Source organism: Zalophus californianus, chromosome 7 (genome assembly GCF_009762305.2).
Source record: "Zalophus californianus isolate mZalCal1 chromosome 7, mZalCal1.pri.v2, whole genome shotgun sequence".
Taxonomy (NCBI): Eukaryota; Metazoa; Chordata; class Mammalia; order Carnivora; family Otariidae; genus Zalophus; species Zalophus californianus.
In genome coordinates, this window is record NC_045601.1 from 83,120,562 (window position 1) to 83,131,539 (window position 10,978).

The following is a 10,978-nucleotide window of genomic DNA, read 5'->3' on the forward strand; positions in this document are numbered from 1 at the left end:
ACTCTTGATCTCAGGGTTGTGAGTTCAAGCCCATGGTGGGTATGGAGCCTACTTAAAAAAAAAAAAAATCAAGCAAGAAAACATAGTGCAAGTCCAAACTCAAACAAGAAAAAGACCAGGGCACATTAGGAGGGCTACTGGAAAACATAAGAATTTTGGAATGATTTGTAATACTAAAGAAAGGTTTTTATGGTTGATTGGTTAATTCTCAAACTGGATATAGCATACATGTGTCAGTGGAATAAATTTACTTGAGGAGAAGCAGATTGCAGGCCCAGATTTCCTCTTCATTCATTCAACAAATGTTTATTAACCATCTACTATGTGTCAGACACCAGATACCATGGTAAAAAAAAAAAAAATCAGACAAGATTTTTGTTCTCATGAAATGTACATTCTAGTAGAGACGATGCCGAAATAGTAGCCAAATGAATAAGATAATTACATGTTGCAATAAGCTTTAAGAAGGAAACAAAGAAGGGGTTATAACAGGGAACATTTTTAGATGTGATGGAGAGGATCCCTCTGGGAATGCAGTGTATGAAATGACACCTAAGCGAGGAGGTGAGCCAGCCGTGCCTGAGTCCTCTCCTGGGCTCACCTTATGAACTCCTGTGGCCATTTTTGCCATACAAAATGTTGCGTGAGCAAAATATTCCTGTACTATTGTTTTATTTTATGATTAACCAAGACAAAATGCATTTCTTCCAGTTTCATAGAGTCCTGTCTTCTAATTCCAATTAAGCATTCTGACCCTGAAGGCTCCCAGGTTCCATTCTGTAGCTGCATGCTTTTTTATGTTCTTCCACACTCCTGTCACACAGTGGACATGAGCACATCTAAAGAGGGTTTCTGCAGACAACTTTTGCTTCAGGTTAGGAATCTAATAATAGATTCCTTCTGCTGGCTGGCTCTCATTTGCTTCATTTGATTGCTGAAGTTTAGTGTCAGAATAAAATATTTTCAACCATAGGAAGAATCTGATGGAAGCAAACTTAATTTGGAGGCACCTGAGTGGCTCAGTCAGTTAAGCATCTGCCTTCAGCTCAGATCATGATCCCAGGGTGCTGGGATTGAGTCCCACGTTGGGTTCCCTGCTCAGTGGGGAGCCTGCTTCTCCCTCTCCTTCTGCTGCTCCCCCTGCTTGTGCTCTCTCTCTCTCTGTCAAATAAATAAATACAATCTTAAAAAAAAAGAAAAAGAAAATGTTTACATTAAACATTGATGAGTTTGGGGCGCCTGGGTAGCTCATTCGGTTAAACATCTGCCTTCGGCTCAGGTCATGATCCCAGTGTCCTGGGATCAAGCCCTGCATCAGGCTCCATGCTCAGCGGGGAGTCTGCTTCTCCCTCTCCCTCTGCCTGCCTGTCTGCCTACTTGTGATCTCTCTCTCTCTCTGTCAAATAAGTAAATAAAATATTTTAAAAAAATAAAAAAAAATTGATGAGTTTGTTCAGAGTGGAACAATGGAATGACTATAGTAAAATAATATATATTAAGTAATTATTATAAGGAAGTGATAATGCCACATACAGTATTTGCAAAGTCCATTGTAACCATTTATTTTTAACCACTACAATCCTGGACAGTATAATTATTTCCGGTCTTATAGGTATGGTGATTGAGACAGGCAAAGTTTAAAAGTCATTTCCAGGGGCGCCTGGGTGGCTCAGTCGTTAAGCGTCTGCCTTTGGCTCAGGTTATGATACCAGGGTCCTGGGATCGAGCCCCGCATCAGGCTCCCTGCTCTGCGGGGAAGCCTGCTTCTCCCTCTCTCACTCCCCCTGCTTGTGTTCCCTCTCTCGCTGTGTCTCTCTCTGTCAAATAAATAAATCTAAAAAAAAAAAAAGTCATTTCCGTTGTGCCAAAATACATGAATTTTCTATTCACATAATAATTTAACAGTTTACTATTTAAAATGTGTCTCTTGTAAATAGCATATACTTGGGTCTTGGTGTGTGTGTGTTTTTTTTTAATCCATTCTGATAAACTCTGCTTATTAATCGGAGCATGGACTCTCTTAGTCCATTAACATTTATTGTGATTATAGAAAAAGTTGGATTTAGGTCTATCATTTTACTGTTTGTATTCTTTGTCCCATCTGCTTTTTGCTCCTCTTCTTCTTTTAGATTGTTTAAAAATTCTTTTTTTTTTAAAGATTTTATTTATTTATTTGAGAGAGCGAGAATGAGAGAGAGAGAGAGAGAGAGAGAGAGAGCACATGAGAGGGGGGAGGGGCAGAGGGAGAAGCAGACTCCCCGCTGAGCAGGGAGCCCGATGCGGGACTCGATCCCGGGACTCCAGGATCATGACCTGAGCCGAAGGCAGTCGCTTAACCAACTGAGCCACCCAGGCGCCCTGTTTAAAAATTCTTTAAGAATTTTACTTTATTGGGGTGCCTGGGTGGCTCAGTTGGTTAAGCAGCTGCCTTCAGCTCAGGTCATGATCCCAGGGTCCTGGGATCGAGGCCCTCATTGGGCTCCCTGCTCAGTGGGAAGCCTGCTTCTCCCTCTCCCTCTGCCTGCCTCTCTGCCTACTTGTGCTCTCTATCTCTCTGTCAAATAAATAAAATCTTAAAAAAAAAAGAATTTTACTTTATCTGTGGCATCTGTGTGGCTCAGTCGTTAAGCGTCTGCCTTTGGGTCAGGTCATGATCCCGGGGTCCTGGAATTGAGCCCTGCATCCGGCTCCCTGCTCCTCCCTCTCCCATTCCCCCTGCTTGTGTTCCCTCTCTTGCTGTCCCTCTGTCAAATAAATAAATAAAACCTTAAAAAAAAAGAATTTTACTTTATCTAATGGCTTTTTAGCACTATCTCTTTGCATTATGTTTTTAGTGTTTGCTCTAGGGGTTACAATAGACATACTTTTCACAATCCATGCAGAGTTAGTATCAGCGTACAGTGTAGAAGCTTTGCAACACCATAGGCCCATTCACCCCCAAACCTGTCTTTTACGCTATAATTGCTACATGCACTCAATCTACATGTTATGAACCCTGTAAGACAACATTAAAATTTTTGCTTTAAGTAGTTTTATGTATTTTATTTTATTTATTTAGTTATTTATTTTAAAGATTTTATTTATTTATTTGACAGACAGAGACACAGCAAGAGAGGGAACACAAGCAGGGGGGAGTCAGGGAGGGAGAAGCAGGCTTCCCGCGGAGCAGGGAGCCTGATGCGGGCTCGATCCCAGGACCCTGGGATCATGACCTGAGCCAAAGGCAGACGCTTAACGACTGAGCCACCCAGGCACCCCTAAGTAGTTTTATGTATTTTAAAGAAATTAGGAGGAAAGGCAGTCTTTTATATTAACCTATATTAACCATTTTATATTAAATGATATTTATCATTTCCATTTTATTTCTTTCTGAAGATTCGAGTTTCCATTTGGTATTATTTCTCTTCAGCCTGAAGAATATCCTATAGCATTTCTCATAATGCAAATCTGCTGGTAACAAATTCTCTTAGTTTTTTTTTTTTAAGATTTTATTTATTTATTTGACAGAGAGAGAGAGAGCATGAGAGCAGGAACACAAGCAGGGGGAGTGGAAGAGGGAGAAGCAGGCTTCCTGCCTAGCAGGGAGTCCGATATGGGATTCAATCCCAGGACCCTGGGATCACGACCCAAGCCGAAGGCAGATAATTAACGACTGAGCCACCCAGGCACCCCAAATTCTCTTAGTTTTTATATATATTAGGATATATATATATATATATATACACACACACACACATATACCCAAAAACTTATCTATATTGTTTTCATTCTTTTTTGTTTGTTGTTTTTTTCCCTATTTTTCTAATTTTATTGAGTTATGATTATCATTTGATAAATTGCATATAAAGTATACAATTTGATAAGTTTTCACATATGTATACACCCATGAAACCATCATCACAATCAAGGAAACATATTCATCATCCCCAAAAGTTTCCTTGCACCTCTTTGTAATACCTCTTCTCTATCCTCCTTTGCCCCCTCCCCATCCCCTAGCAACCATTGATATGCTTTCTGTTGCTATGGATTAATTTGCATGTTCTAAAATTTTATGTCAATGAAGAATGATTCAGCATGTATTCTTTTTCATATTGCTTCTTCAATCAGCATGATCATTTTGAATGTCACTCATGGTGTTACATGTATCAATAGTTCATTCTTCTTTACTGCTGAGTAGTTTTCTATTGTATGGATATACCATGTTTGTTTATCAAAATTGTTGATGGACATTTGGCTTGTTTTCAGTTTTTGGTGATTACAAATAAAGCTGCTATGAGTATTTGGCCCCACGTCTGTGTATGGACATGTGCTTTCATTTCTCTTGGGCAAATACCTAGTAGTGGAAAGGATGGTCATATGAAAAATGCATGTTTAACTTTTTAAACGTTAAAAACAGTTGCCAAATTGTTTTTCTAAGAGAACGTACCATTTCACAGGCTCACTAGCTGTGTGAGAGTCCCAAATGCCTGCCAAAAGTTAGTATTTTCAGTCTTTAAATTTTAGCCATTTTGGTGGGTATGTAGTGGAATCTCATTATGATTTTATCACCTTCATTCATAAAGGATATTTTCACTAGATATAGAATTCTGGGTTGACAGGTTTATTTTTTTCTTTCAGAACTTTAAGATGATGTTCCTCTACCTCCTTGCCTCCATCCTTCTGATGAGACGCCCACAATCATTTCAGCTGTTGCTCCCTTATATGTGTTCCCCTATCTTTCTCTGAGCACTTTCAGTTTGTTCGTTTGTTTGCTTTTTTTTTTACAAGATTTATTTATTTATTTATGGGGGGCTGGGGGAGGGGGTAGAGGGAGAGACAGAATCTCTAGCAGACAACCCGCTGAGTGCGGAGCTCAACGTGGGTCTCAGTCTCACAACCCTGAGATCATGACCTGAGCCAGAATCAAGAGTCAGATGCTTAACCAACTGAGCCACCCAGGCACCCCTAAAAAAATGTTTTTAAAGCACAACACCAACTACAAAAAGCAGATGGTACTAAAAAAACAGAGATAACATAGCAATAATTTAAAAGATACTATACTAATTTTTTTTCCATTTTCCCAAACTTTATTAAAGAAAAAGCAATGATGGTAAATCTCAAGAACATAGTCAATTTTCTAGGATTCTTCCCTTGAAAATGTGACACTTGATTTCCAAACACATGCCAGAGCGTACATGGTTCCCAATTGTACTAAGCAGGTGAGAAGCTGAAATCCTAAAATGTTCATCTTCCAATTTTCCCCAGTCTGTGGTCTGTCTTTGGATCAGCAATAATTGCTTGAAAAGCTACTATGGCTTCATTAATTTTTGTCTGTAGCTCTCTGAGCTCTTCTATATGCAGCAATCTCAGAATTTGAGCAGCTTCATTAAGAACTGCATCTCCTGTGTCAAAGCCAAGAATATGTTTGTCTAAAGCAACAAGCAAGCCCTCTTTCGTTTGATTTGCTTTAGCAACTGCATCCTGGGTCAGGCGCTCCTGGACCAAAATGCGAATTGCCTTAAGCATTACCAGGTAATCATCATGAGGCTGAATATGAAGGTTAGCCAAAGCCATTACACCAGCCTTAAAATCAGGATTATTTACATCCAAGTTGATCAATGGCTCTGCATTTTTAGCTGCATTGTTAGCATTTTTTGTATTATCAGGTACCAAGTCCTTGTATTTATCAGCATTATCTCCATATTCAAGTCTAACAGCTAAACCGAGAAGCCAGTCAATTGCTTCTTGTCGATCTTGAATCTTGAAAGGAGTTAACATATTTGAGATAGTTTTCAAAGAACTTGGGCCAGTCACTGCTGTGGATGTTTTTTAAATTACCTCTGTCTTCAATCTTGTAGTGTCTGATTTTCTGGTCTTCAAGCCAAACAATAAAGTTTCTAAACTGTTTCATCTTTGCAGTTGAAGCCAGCCGGGTTGTGGTAGTGGAGGGCCGTCAGCTTGCGTCAGAACATGGTCCCCGCGTCTTGCTCTGGTCCCCCAGGCTTCGGCCAGGAGAGGAAAGGCCTATACTAATTTTTTTAAAGGATGCAGGACATTTAATCTTAGAAAAGTACAAAGATATGACAGGGCTTTAGAATTAGGGGTGATGGTTTATGCTGCCTTTAATTTTAAGAAATCCTAGTTAAAGAAAAACTGTTAAACATTTCTAACTTCACAATTATTCAAAACGTGGCATCTTTAAGATTCCAGAAAAGGGCCTATGAGAAAAATTAATAAGCAAATCTAAAATGCAGGGACATTAAACACAGAACTTAAAACAAGGTAATTGTGGCATTTTCTTGGAAAAGAAACTTCAGTCTATGACAAGATTCCAGTTAATGAGGACTCTCAAATAAAAAAAATTAAATAACATCACATTCTGCATGGAGCACTGGGTGTTATACGCAAACAATGAAATCATGGAACACTACATCAAAAATTAATGATGTGGGACGCCTGGATGGCTCAGTCGGTTGGGCGTCTGCCTTCGGCTCAGGTCATGATCCCAGGGTCCTGGGATCGAGTCCTACATCGGGCTCCTTGCTGGGCGAGGAGCCTGCTTCTCCCTCTGCCTGCCTCTGTCTCTCTTTCTCTGATAAATAAATAAAATCTTTAAAAAAATTAATGATGTAATGTATGGTGATTAACATAACATAATAAAAAGATTTTTTTAAAAGAAAAGAAAAAATAAAATAACAAGCAACAATTAAGATTTATTGAATGCTTACCAGGTGCTGAGGCACTGCGTTAAGTACTTTACATTGATTGACTTATTTAATCTTCACCACAATCCTCTGGGGCAGATATTATTTATTACTGTCTGCACTTTATAGATACGAAATCTGAGGCTTAAAGAGGTTAGATCACTTGCCAAATATCCCCATGCTAGCAGTGGGAGAGCCAACAGGGATTTGAGTGAAAGCTTTCTGACTTCAGAGCTGCCTCCCTCCGAAAGTGCTATACATTATAGACAATGGGTAAAAACAAACAAAAAGGAAAAAACAAACAACTCCCCGACAATTACTGTTCTAACTTGGTGAAAAAAAACATTTTCTTATCTAATTTTCGTAGCAGCCTTATGTGGTAGGTGTTATCTTTTTTTAAATCTTTTTTAAAGATTTTATTTATTTATTTGAGAGAGAGAATGAGAGAGAGAGAGAGAGGGAGCACGAGAGGGGGAGGGTCAGAGGGAGAAGGAGACTCCCTGCTGAGCAGAGAGCCGGACGCGGGACTTGATCCTGGGACTCCAGGATCATGACCTAAACTGAAGGTGGTCACTTAGCCAACTGAGTCACCCGGGCGCCCTATCATCTTCTTTTTTATAGCTGAGAGAGCTGAAGCTTAAAGAAACCAAATACCTTGCCCAGAGCCACACATTCAGTAAGGGATGGATGCCAGACTGGGACCCACATCTGTCTCTGAAGCCCCAATATTCTACACAGGTTCCTCAGGGGCCTCAGTTAATACCAAACAGTTTTATCTCCATCTCTGCTCCTATCTGCAGAGGAGCAAACTCTTCCTCCCACCTTCTCTTCTAAGGCAGTCAGCCAAAACACACCCTCCCCACCCCATGGCTTCCTTCACTGGCTGATTACCATAGCTCCTAACCAACCAAGGTGAGACTCGGCTGAGAAACTTTCCCTGCTGCTGTCCTCTTCCCCTCCCCCAGTCTGAGTCCCTTGTGGATGCTCGCTCGCGGAAAGCACCTTAGGTTTTCCTGGTTCCAGCATTCATGCTCCCCTGGAGTCAACACTGTTAGTGTCCCCTCTCCCTTCCTGTCCAGGGCTCTGCCGAACACACTATCCAACAGTGATTGTTTTCTTATCTCCTCAGTGTCTAGCTAAGTGCCTGGCACACAGTTTATGCTCCGTGAATGCTCGATGGATGGATGAATAAAAACTGACCTCTGAAGTCTTCTATAATTACCAACATATAATGAACGCCATAATTCAAAAGTCCCTGCCACACAGCGTGTGTCATATGTATTGGTGAATCTATATAGTTCTTTTTTTTTTTAAGATTGTATTTATTTATTTGACAGAGAGAGACACAGCGAGAGAGGGAACACAAGCAGGGGAAGTGGGAGAGGGAGAAGCAGGCTTCCCCGTGGAGCGGGGAGCCCGATGCGGGGCTCGATCCCAGGACCCTGGGATCATGACCTGAGTCGAAGGCAGACGCTTAATGACTGAGCCACCCAGGCACCCCTATATAGTTCTAATATTTAAATGAAATGGACCAAATAGTACTCATTAGGATGACTAGACATGGGTAAATTTGAACAGATTTTTCTTGTTTTTTGAAAGAGTTAATGATTATTTACTAATTATAATGAGCATTTACATTTGTAAAAATAGTCTGCATCTTCAGATACATTATCTCATTTAATCCTTATGATCAGTTCTTTTTTTAAATATTTTATTTATTTGAGAGAGAGAGAGAGAGAGCACAAGCAGGAGTGGGGAAGGGGCAGAGGGAGCAGGAGAAGCAGACTCCCCGCTGAGCAGGAAGCCCAGGACCCTGGGATCATGACCTAACCCAAAGGTAGCCGCTTAACCGCTGAGCCATCCAGGTGCCCCTCTTATGAACAGTTATGTGAAATAGGTATTAGATACTGTATGATAGCATAATGAGCTCGAAGGTGATGTATTCAAGATCATACAACTAATAAAATTGCTAGGAATAGACTCCAGCTCTTTAGTCCAGTGTTCTTTTCACTATGTTACCTATGAAGACATAGACATACTGAAAGTGAATATTGCCTATAAAATGCAGATTCACAAAAAATAGTGAGTGAGGGAAGATTATCCTTTCCTTCATACTGATAGAGCATTTATTCTGGTGGGCACTGGTCTTAGAATCATGAAAACAGTCGTAGAAATATCTTTAGTTAATTTTCCTGGCATAGTCTTCAGACTTTCTTTAAACCGATTATAAAAAAAAAAGAGTAACATTTCACTGTATAACATCTGTACAATGTTTCACCATGTACATGTATCAGCTATTTCAAAATTTTTACAAATAAAAAGATTCTAGTAAGTTAATATTCTTTACTGAGTCAAGTGAGTGTCATAACGCATACCAACTGAGGGCAGGTGTTCTCCTGCCCTCAGCTGCTTCTAGAAACACCATCTTTACTAGATAATTGAATGCCCCCGTATATTTTCATGTCTTTGCGTATAAGAATTGTGAGGTGCATACTAAATATAAATAACAAACAGACTAATGTTACAAATGCACTGAGAAACCAAGAACTGCTGGCTACCACAAATCTGTAAGCAGCAGATCAAGGACTGAATCCTTGATTTTCTGACTCCAAAGCCACTGCTATTTTCCTTTTCTAGGCTGCCTAGACCTGCTCCTGAAAGTTACAACCAGCCCTCTGGTCAGATTACGGGGTTTCCAAGGTTGCTTTGCTGGGCCCTAAAGTACTCATAAGATCTGCAAGATGTATTAAGTGAAAAAAGCAATGTAGTAGAGGTGCCTGGGTGGCTCAGTGGGTTAAGCGACTGCCTTCAGCTCAGGTCATGATCCCAGGGTCCTGGAATCGAGCCCCTCATCGGGCTCCCCGCTTGGTGGGAAGCCTGCTTCTCTCTCTCCCACTTGTGTTCCCCCTCTCTCTCTCTGTCAATTAAATAAATAAAATCTTTAAAAAAAAAAGAAGCAATGTGATATATTTTATCATTTTGTGCCAAAAAGTGAAACTTTTTTCAAGATTTTTAAAATTGTTTTAATTCCAGTGTAGTTTACATAGTACAATATAGTGATCTAACAGTTCCATACATCACCTGGTGCTCATCAAGATAAGTCTACTCTTAATCCCCTTTCCCTATTTCCCCTACCCCCCCACCCACCTCGCCTCTGGTGACCATCTGTTCTCTATAGTTAAGAGTCTGCTTTTTGGTTTGTCTCTTTTTCTTCCTTTGTTTCCTTGTTTTCTTTTGTTTTAGTTTAATATTTTTTATTATGTTATGTTAATCACCATACATTACATCATTAGTTTTTGATGTAGTGTTTAAAAAGAATATATGTTTGCATTTGCTTATTATGCATACACTATCAGTTGCCTACAGGCTCCCCATCTGTAAAATGTTGGTGATGGGATTTCATTAAATATTGCAAATATTAGAACAGTGCCTGGCTCATGGAAATACCATTTTACTTGGATTCTCAATCCAAATAATTTCTTGGCTTAATCATATTCTAAAATACCCCTTTAAAGATCTTTTTTTTTTTACTGGCACTGGCAAGATGAAAACGCGGCAAGCCACAGCAAAATGTAATTACTTAAAGCTGCTTTAAATTAGGCCCAATAGCAGAGTGATTAGCCAATATGGAAAGATGTTTGGTGAACCACAATTACAGATATCAAAGAACTATTGCAGTTCACCCTTTTACTAAGTTAATAACTAAAATCCTTACCCCCCCCCAAAAAGGGGTCATGCAGATGTTTACTACAATGTATTTTAACAGTTTGCTACTCTAAATGGTATGAACAACTTTAAGGGAAATCTTAAACAAAATATGACCTCAGATTACAACCCCAAAATACATTTACAAGTCTCAACAATGTTACTGTTACCATTTTAAGTTAGTAAAAGGCACACCGTATCTGCTGTAAAGTCGTGGGGAGAAAAACTGCATTAGGATTATGTTCAAAACACAGGGGCTAGGGAACAGGGCTTTTTAAAAACAGAATATTTGCCTCAGTGGCCTCTAAAAAGAGGCCATGCCAAGGTGACGAAAACCGACCCCCACCCTGAGCCACGTGGGGTTTTCTGTCTCCTCCTACGCGCTTTCTTCCGCAGAGGACCCAAGAAAGTGACCTCAAGGTGGGGGCGTGCCCGGGGGCGGGCTGGGGTGGCCTCGGTCCTGCGGAGACCCGAACCCGGGGGTCCCGGCCTGCCTATAGGTGTCCCAGCGCACCACTAGCGCGGGTCGCTCGGCCCCAAGAGTGGGCGCCCGGGAAAGGCGGCCGAGTGTCCTCCTCGTCGCCTGGGAC

General features: G+C 40.5%; 1 pseudogene; it reads right to left on the reverse strand.

Annotated features, from left to right (window-relative positions):
- Nucleotides 1-5,223: 5,223 nt before the first annotated feature.
- LOC113926231 lies at nt 5,224-5,951 on the reverse strand (annotated as a pseudogene).
- Nucleotides 5,952-10,978: the final 5,027 nt, after the last annotated feature.